Genomic DNA, 9,950 nt, shown 5'->3' with positions numbered 1-9,950 from the left:
GCCTCGGAGGTGCTGGCCTGCCCTGCAGCCAGTGTATTGTCTGAACATGTGTCTAGCACGACTGGAGGGGGTTATCACAGGTTATATTTCCCAATGTTTTAGGGTGTACCCTAATTTAAAAAAAATAAATAAAAATTTAAAACAAAAAAACTGTTTAGGCTACATCCTCGTCCTCCACCGCCGCTTCCACCGCCTCCTCAACATCCTACTCCATATGGACCTCGTCCTCCTAGATCAAGATTTTTTTTTTTTTTATGTATTTTATGTTATTTAACCCCTTAAGGACTCGGCCCTATTTCACCTTAAGGACTTGGCCATTTTTTGCAAATCTGACCAGTGTCACTTTAAGTGCTCATAACTTTAAAACGCTTTGACTTACCCAGGCCGTTCTGAGATTGTTTTTTCGTCACATATTGTACTTCATGACACTGCTAAAATTGGGTCAAAAAAGTAAATTTTTTTGCATAAAAAAATACAATTTTTACCGAAAATTTTGAAAAATTAGCAAATTTCAAAGTTTCAGTTTCTCTACCTCTGTAATACATAGTAATACCCCCAAAAATTGTGATGACTTTACATTCCCCATATGTCTACTTCATGTTTGCAGCATTTTGGGAATGATATTTTATTTTTTGGGGATGTTACAAGGCTTAGAAGTTTAGAAGCAAATTTTGAAATTTTCAGAAATCTTCAAAATCCCACTTTTTATGGACCAGTTCAGGTTTGAAGTCATATTGTGAGGCTTAGATAATAGAAACCTCCCAAAAATGACCCCATTCTAGAAACTACACCCCTCAAGGTATTCAAAACTGTTTTTTCAAACTTTATTAACCCTTTAGGTCTTCCACAAGAGTTAATGGCAGATGGAGAAACAATTTTGAAATTTAAATTTTTTGGAAAATTTTCCAATATAATCAATTTTTTCCAGGAGTAAAACAAGGGTTAACTGCCAAACAAAACTCAAAATGGGTTGCCCCGATTCTGTAGTTTGCAGAAACACCCCATATGTGGTTGTAAACTACTGTTTGGCCGAACGGGAGCACATAGAAGAAGGGGAACATCATATGGGTTTTGGAAGGCAGATTTTGCAGGACTGGTTTTGTTTATACCATGTCCCATTTGAAGCCCCCTGTTGCACCCCTAGAATAGAAATTTCAAAAAAGTGACTCCATCTAAGAAAGTACACCCCTCAAGGTATTCAAAACTGGGCTTACAAACTTTGTTAACCCTTTAGGTGCTCCACAAGAGTTATTGGCAGATGGAGAAACAATTTAGAAATTTCAATTTTTTGGAAAATTTTCCAATATAATCAATTTTTTCCAGGAGTAAAACAGGGGTTAACTGCCAAACAAAACTCAAAATGGGTTGCCCTGATTCTGTAGTTTGCAAAAACACCCCATATGTGGTCGTAAACTACTGTTTGGCCAAACGGGAGCACATAGAAGGAGGGGAACACCATATGGGTTTTGGAAGGCAGATTTTGCAGGACTGGTTTTGTTTATACCATGTCCCATTTGAAGCCCCCTGTTGCACCCCTAGAATAGAAATTTCAAAAAAGTGACTCCATCTAAGAAAGTACACCCCTCAAGGTATTCAAATCTGGGTTTACAAACTTTGTTAACCCTTTAGGTGCTCCACAAGAGTTATTGGCAGATGGAGAAACAATTTAGAAATTTCAATTTTTTGGAAAATTTTCCAATATAATCAATTTTTTCCAGGAGTAAAACAGGGGTTAACTGCCAAACAAAACTCAAAATGGGTTGCCCTGATTCTGTAGTTTGCAAAAACACCCCATATGTGGTTGTAAACTACTGTTTGGCCAAACGGGAGCACATAGAAGGAGGGGAACACCATATGGGTTTTGGAAGGCAGATTTTGCAGGACTGGTTTTGTTTATACCATGTCCCATTTGAAGCCCCCTGTTGCACCCCTAGAATAGAAATTTCAAAAAAGTGACTCCATCTAAGAAAGTACACCCCTCAAGGTATTCAAAACTGGGTTTACAAACTTTGTTAACCCTTTAGGTGCTCCACAAGAGTTATTGGCAGATGGAGAAACAATTTAGAAATTTCTATTTTTTGGAAAATTTTCCAATATAATCAATTTATTCCAGGAGTAAAACAAGGGTTAACTGCCAAACAAAACTTAAAATGGGTTGCCCTGATTCTGTAGTTTGCAGAAACACCCCATATGTGGTCGTAAACTACTATTTGGCTAAACGGCAGGACATAGAAGAAGGGGAACGTCATATGGTTTTTGGAAGGCAGATTTTGCTGGACTGGTTTATTTACATCATGTACCCTTTCAAGCCCCCTGATGCACCCCTAGAGTAGAAACTCCATAAAAGTGACCCCATCTAGGAAACTACGGGATCAGGTGGTTGTTGTTTTGGGACTATTTTAGGGGTAAATATGATTTTTAGTTGCTCTTCATTACTCTTTTTTGAGGCAATGTAACAAAAAAAAAAATTAAAAATTGTTTCTACATTCGCTATTTAGTTTTGTGGAACACCTAAAGGGTTAACATAGTTTGTAAAGTAACTTTTGAATACCTTGAGGGGTGTAGTTTCTTAGATGGGGTCACTTTTTTGGAGTTTCTAGTCTAGGCTACATCAGGGGGGGCTTCTAATGGAACATGGTGTCAAAGAAAAAACTGTCCATCAAAATCTGCCTTCCAGAAACCGTATGGAGTTCCCTTCGTTCTATGCCCTGCCGTGCGGCTATATAGCCATTTACGACCACATATGGGGTGTTTCTGCAAACTACAGAATCAGGGCCATAAATATTGAGTTTTGTTTGGCTGTTAACCCTTGCTTTATTACCGGCAAAAAGGATTCAAATGGAAATTTTGCCCAAAAATGGGTGTTTTGGCACCGTTTTTATTTTATATTTTTAACACCGTTCATCCGAGGCGTTTGGTCAAAAGTTATTTTTATAGCGACGACTTTTACGCACGCGACGATGCCCAATATGTATGGCTCTCAGACTTTGGAGACACTAAGCAGGCATCCTAAAAACTGCGGCCCTCCAGATGTTGTAAAACTACAATTCCCACCATGCCCTGCTGATGGCTGTAGGTTGTCTGGGCATGCTGGGAGTTATAGTTTTACAACATCTGGAGGGCCGCAGTTTGCGGATGCCCGCTCTAAAACTAATATTTTTTTGGGGAAAAAAAATTGTTTCCGTGTCTCCAAAGTCTGAGAGCCATAGTTTTTTATGTTCTCTAGTGGACTGTTGGGGATTATAAAAATTTAGTACTCCATGGAAGTGTGATACTCCCTGAAGCAATTGATAATGCAGAGGCCCGGATGATCGGGGCACGTGTCACATTGAGTAGTGGTGTCCTTCCGTATCCCCCTCTTGTGACACACTCTGCATCTTTTTTGGGTTCGTCCCTTCTTTCCAGTATGGGGGACCACACCTGGAAAGTGTTGGCCATGGACGATCCGGGCGCCTCCAATTCCCGAGGTACTCCGGCCTGCTCTTTCCCGGTCCGAAAAGATCAGGTCTTTGAGGACTGCCTCATAGAATTGGAGGAATGTCCCTGTGCTGCCAGCGCTTCGGGATAGTACAAAAGAGTTGTACATGGCAACCTGTACCAAGTAGACCGCAACTTTTTTGTACCATGCCCGGGTTTTGCGCATGGCATTATATGGCTTGAGGACTTGATCAGAGAGATCAACTCCTCCCATATACCGATTGTAGTCGACGATACAATCGGGCTTGAGGACCGTTGCCGCGGTACCTCGCACAGGGACTGGGGTGGTGCTGTTACCGTGGATTGTGGACAGCATAAGGACATCCCTCTTGTCCTTATATCTGACCAGCAACAGGTTTCCACTGGTAAGTGCACGGGTCTCACCCCTGGGGATAGGTACCTGGAGGGGGTGGGCAGGGAGGCCGCGTTGATTTTTCCGCACGGTCCCACAAGCGAACGTGGATCTGGCGGCAAGGGACCTGAACAAGGGAATGCTGGTATAAAAGTTGTCCACGTACAAGTGGTAACCGTTATCCAGCAGTGGGTACATAAGGTCCCACACGAGTTTCCCGGTAACACCCAGAGTGGGGGGACATTCTGGGGGTTGAATCCGGGAATCTCGCCCCTCGTACACACGAAATTTGTAAGTGTACCCTGAGGTACTCTCACAAATTTTGTATAGCTTCACGCCATACCTCGCCCGCTTTGTGGGAATATATTGGCGGAAACTGAGTCTCCCCTTGAACGCAACGAGAGACTCATCAACCGCGACCTCCCTTCCAGGTACGTAGGCCTGCTGAAATGTGGCCCCAAAGTGATCGATGACCGGCCGTATCTTATACAGCCGGTCATAGGGGGCTGGTGGGGGGGGCAAGTGGCAGGGGGGGGTCTGGGGTCTGATAGATGGATCAGAAAGAAAGAAAAGAAAGTTTAGTAAAAGTTTTTTTTTTTTTTTAACTTTTCCCTTCTTTCCCTTCCTAACGGTGCCTCTCCCTCACTGACCCTAACCTACCTGGGTGGCGATGGGTGCAGGAGGGTGATGGACTACGATTAGGGGGACTCAGGAGCTGGACGCTGGACGGTGCTGCACGGTCAGGGTGCTGGACAGGAAGAGGAGGGGAGAGAGGAGCGCAGGAAGTTTGAATCTCGCGCCTCTCTCCCCTGCACCAATCAGCACCCTGGACAGCAGCGTTCAGCACCAGGGCCAACGCCACCGATCGCAGTCTTTTTCCGGTTCATCGGGTCACAGGACACCCGAATGGACCGGAAACGCAGAAAACCGCAGGTCTGAATTGACCTGCGGTTTTCTGCGATCGTCGATACGGGGGGGTCAAATGACCCCCCCCTGCATTGTTACGGGATGCCGGCTGAATGATTTCAGCCGAAATCCCGTTCCGATTAACCCCCGCGGCGCCGGAATAGCAAATTAAAGCCATGACGTACCGGTACGTCATGGGTCCTTAAGGATTCGGGAACCATGCCGTACCGGTACGTCCTAAGTCCTTAAGGGGTTAAAGTCATTTCCCTATCCACATTTGTTTGCAGAGCACTTGCCATGCTCTTAACCACATTTTGCTGGCATTTGCAGCTCTCTAGCCCTTTCCATTACATTTTTACAGCCATTTTAGTGCTCAAAAGTTCAGGTCCCCATTGACTTCAATAGGGTTCGGGTTCGGGTTCAAGTTCGGATCCTGAACTCGAACTTTTTTGTGAAGTTCGGCCAAACCCGTTGAAGCAGAACATCCAGGTGTCCGCTCAACTCGATCCCAAAACTTAAGGCTCTCAGAATATGGTTTTTCTTTAAAAGTGAATTTATTGTGCAAAAGTATTAACATTATTGCGACAAAAGTAAGCCATATCCTGGAGGGGTTAAAAAGATTTCCAATTAAAGATGATAGCGTCACTTTAAGAAAAAAACAAAAACTACTGCAGTAACTATGAGAGGTGATGTTGTCATAGCAACCAGACTGTTCTATTGTTGTGTACTTGGTTCTAGAACACGGACACCTAGAACATTTGTGAATTACAAGCAGCTTTTCCTCACATGTCACACATTACAGGTGAAGTGAACATTTACCTACCGTGCGATTACTGCGATATCTCTGGAAACAGATCTCCGGAGCTGAAACGGTAAAGTATAATAAGTGTAATATAGCGTAATATATCTAATCAGATACTGGGGGAAAGTTATTAAGACTTGTCTCATACACTACTATTAATATGTAATGTGCTGTAGTGAGGAGCGCCACAGATATTAACAGGCATGTCTTTTTATAAATTTGGCGCATCTTTCTGATCATTCCATCATGCGGCAGAAAGCAAAGCCGTGCCGGCTATGAGCTGATGCAGGTTTGTGCTGTAATTTACTCCAGGTTCTGGCACAAATAAAAAATCTTTGGGAGCATAAAATTGGAAAAAGTCACAAATTACTTTTGAGCACCAGAAAACAAAAAATAATGTTCATTTCCTCCATTGGGTTTAGTTTTCTATGCAAAATGGTTCTCCTCTAGAAACGAGAAACCCGCCTCTCTAGTGCCACCTATAGGTCACTACCCTGTAAGTTCATGTACTTAATGCCAACGTCACAGTATACATATGTAGACAGCTCCTATTGATCTTAAAGTGAGCAATATAAGTATGTATGCAGTAGCTCCCCCTAGCGGTGGCTAACATTTTTGGACAGCTTGAATTTTGTCCGACTCTTGGACAATCAGACAAATCCTGCATTTAACTGTTGGCAACTAACTTGTTACATAAAAGTAAAATGTCTTTGGCCAAGAGCGCGTCTGATCCCCGAAGTCCTCTTTCTTTTCTTCCCGCTCCGAACTCTGACAGAGTCGAAACAGGGAGCGCGCCAGAGGCAGGGGCAGACTGGGCATGTGCTGCTCTTATTAGGCGAATCAGCGCATGTGCAGTTAGAATAAAGCCATGAACGAACTGGCTGCACGCAGATCGGGGCTGAGGAGGCGGGGCTCATTATAAAAACATTACCATTCAGATTTTTTGAATAAAGTATATTAGGAAACTCTTTTTTACCCTACCTCCCACTATATAGTGGAAAGTACTTGTATAGTGGCCAACCCCTTTAAATATCATTGAAAATTATCAATTTAAAAACCATGTCCATTTGACTATGTAGGAAAGCTGGTGTTACCATGACAACAAGGCCACGCGCAATTGTTTTATAAGCAGTTCTAGAACTTACTGGTTTACATTTCTCTGGTAACGTAGGGTTAAATGTTTCAATATACTTTTGGAATTAATTCCTTGCACATTTTTATAAGATCTCTGCATGCTGTCATTCAATAGAAACCTCATTGTTTATTTCCAGTGGATAAAAATCTGTGCCGGACATGTGTTGGGCACACGGCTCTATCATATATGTGTATGTGTCACATGACCAGGACAGGTTTTATTCCCTGGAAGTAAACACTCAGGATGTATTCACACATAGCAATGGATTTGCAGTTAAAGTCGCATCGGCAGAACCGCAGTTTTACAGTAATTTGCTGTGGTTTTGCAATGTGATATTTGGCTGTGCAATTTTTACAGGTGAAGCGTAAAATAAATGTGTTTCACCTGTCAGAAACATGAAGTCGATTATCTCCTCGAAAAAACATGGAAAAACCTTGTGTTCTTTTTAATGATGTTTTCCCTCAGCTCTAATTGAAAATCCACTGCTATGTGTGAATATACCCTTAGGTGACATGGTGCACTTGTGCCACTTACTTTTGCAGTGTGTCTGAAAACCATACAGCATTGAGTGTCTGATAGGTGGCCACGCATTTACAGCTCTCTCCATCCATTTCTATGGGAGTTCTGAAAATAGTTGAGCACTTTTAGCTCCCGGAACTCTTATAGAACTGTATGGAGAGAGCTCAGTGTCTGTGGCCACCTCTCCATTCACTGTGGCTATAAGATGGGGCCTTGTTCTTCAATAAGTTGCAGCTCCTAGTAGTGAAACCTGGACCTATCACCATTTATGGGATATCTTATGGAAATGCCATGAATGTCCTGAATTGAATAATCCTTTAATTTATGCCAGGAAACATGAATCACATACAGATGTAGCAGAGGTAACACACACACTCTTAACTCAAATTTCTTAACTCATCGCGTTATCTTGAAACAAAAGCCCCTGAAAAGCAATTGCTTAACGCATTTAGATAACATGTCTCATAAAGCATGTGTGTTAACCCTGCTACATCCGTACAAGTACTTTCCATGATGGAAACCACCGGAGTCCAACAGACCTCACTGACTTGGGGGTCCATCATGTCCAATCATGGTCTTGTAATTTTATGAGGGAGAACAGCGTTGCTTGTGCTATGTGACTAGAGCCTTACATGGTATTTCAATGTCTCTAATGTATTGGCTTGTTAGAGTTGTATATATATAATGGATTTTTGTCTTTAAAGGGAGTGAGAGATACTATAAAACGATGGCGGACAATGCACTTAAGAAGTCCAGGAAGAGACACCACTGCTGCCCCGACTTACCAGCCAAGCGGCGTCTGATTGACCCTGTACAATCATCTCAGAGGCGTGTTGTGCTCTACACCCCGTCCAGTGAGCTCCTGAGGTGCCTCGGACTCTTTCTACGTCGGAGGTGCTATAAGCTTGATCTTTCCCCTACACAGGCTATAGGATGGCTAAAAAATATCGACAACTATCTCCTTATTATGGGTTACCAACCCGTAAGTTTCCTGAGCTCAGGCAGCGTGGTCTTCCTCTATATGCTATGCCGGGACCTCATCTCCCCAGAGGCAGACAGCGTAGAACAGCTTCAAGTGTCGGTCCTGACCTGCTACTTCATCACCCACTGCTACACCGGCAATGAGAATGGGTATCCAGAAACACCATTCCTGGTGGGCTCAAGGACGGCCTTTTGGGACCGATGCCTGTCATACATCAGCATTATGAGCTCCAAGATGATGCAGATCAATTCCGACCGCCAGATTTATAGCGAGACACTCGCTGAGCTGAAAGCTATAGGGCGATAAGACAACCTGTGCCCTGCGTGATCTGGATGGGCAGAAGATGGATTTGAAAATGAGCCCAGAATGTCACTGAAGGGACCATGTTTTAGGGAGGTATTAACATCTGAGACCACCATGTTATACATATATGTCATATAAGTTATCATGACTCCTGGGGATTTAAGATCAGGATGTGAAAGACTCCAGGGTGCATTGTATGAACTCCTGGTTTATTACATGTCCCCCTCAGAAACCTCTCTGGCTTATTTTCAAGCCCCTAGATCTTCATATTTTTGAAATTGATATCTCTTAGAGATTTCAATAATGGATTTATACCGTATGGCTCTCAGAGCAGACATTGATTTTTCACATTGCTGCACTATGGTGCAAAGACATAAGTTTTCAGACTGGACTTTACAAATGCATGATTTTTATTTGTCTTGGAGCATTTCTTTATAGGTGACAGATGGAGAACCAGAGACTAAGTTATTAACTGTACTTAACTTACTTCACAAAATCATTCCCTGTTCCGAGCTCTCAGTCATGTGGCCCTGGAAGCTCTGTTGTGATCCAGTAGTGATGACGTTTTGTCCACTGGTCACTTGTCTTCCAGGATTCTAAATCATGCCCTGTTGACAGCACATTACCAGTAATATCCCTTTTGGGGCTGGTGCTCTGTGCTGTGTGCAAGGTGCATGACATGACCCAGTATACAGTAGCTGGATACATGCATGCACAGACCAAAGAAGAGTGCTTGCCCTCTTCTACAGTAAAGATTGAAGAGAAGTCAGAGGAAGGTAAAGAGCAATACCCAGGACAGAGCACTGCAGCTCATCCAATGTAGTTTCGAAACTACTAACCCACTCTTCAACCTCAGCACCACAATGTCAAGTTTATCAACAAATGGTGCACAACAAGGAGGCGAATAGCAGCAGAAACCTCAATATCAAACAAGTGAAGATCAAATACAGAGCATCACAAAGTCTTCTGAACAGAAGAAGAAGGCAGCTGGAAGCTTTGCTGAGACTTGAACTGTGTGCTTTATACACCCAGTGCACTTACGTTACTTAGGTAACATTGTTTCTGAAACATGCTGAATTTTCTTTTATTAAACTTAAACAGAACTTCGCTGTTTTAATTTAGACTTTTTTTTTTCGAATTTGAGGTTTTTCATGTAATAAAGATTAGAGATGAATGAAAAAAAATATAAACTACATTTTAAATCATGAATATGTAGTGCAAATGCTACAATGGTTGTTCTGTTTCATGTAGGATAAAGAAGTGTGTTTTATTTTTATTTTTAAATGTATAATTATTATTTATATTTGTGGCCCCCTCACAGCATACTGAGGACAGCGGCGTACATTGTATGGTGGGTGTGCTTGATATTGTTGTCCAGATCCCTTTACTTGACTTGAATATGACTGAGCTACACACAGTTTATATGACCAATGGACATCACTGGTCTAGAAAGAGGCTGCGGCGCTTACCACCT

General features: G+C 42.6%; 1 pseudogene; it reads left to right on the top strand.

Annotated features, from left to right (window-relative positions):
- Positions 1-7,918: 7,918 nt before the first annotated feature.
- On the top strand, positions 7,919-8,500 carry LOC121002528 (annotated as a pseudogene).
- Positions 8,501-9,950: the final 1,450 nt, after the last annotated feature.

The sequence above is a fragment of the Bufo bufo genome, chromosome 5 (genome assembly GCF_905171765.1).
Source record: "Bufo bufo chromosome 5, aBufBuf1.1, whole genome shotgun sequence".
Lineage (NCBI taxonomy): Eukaryota > Metazoa > Chordata > Amphibia > Anura > Bufonidae > Bufo > Bufo bufo.
Note: the sequence above shows the minus strand (reverse complement) of the source record. Positions and strands in the feature narration are given on the sequence as shown.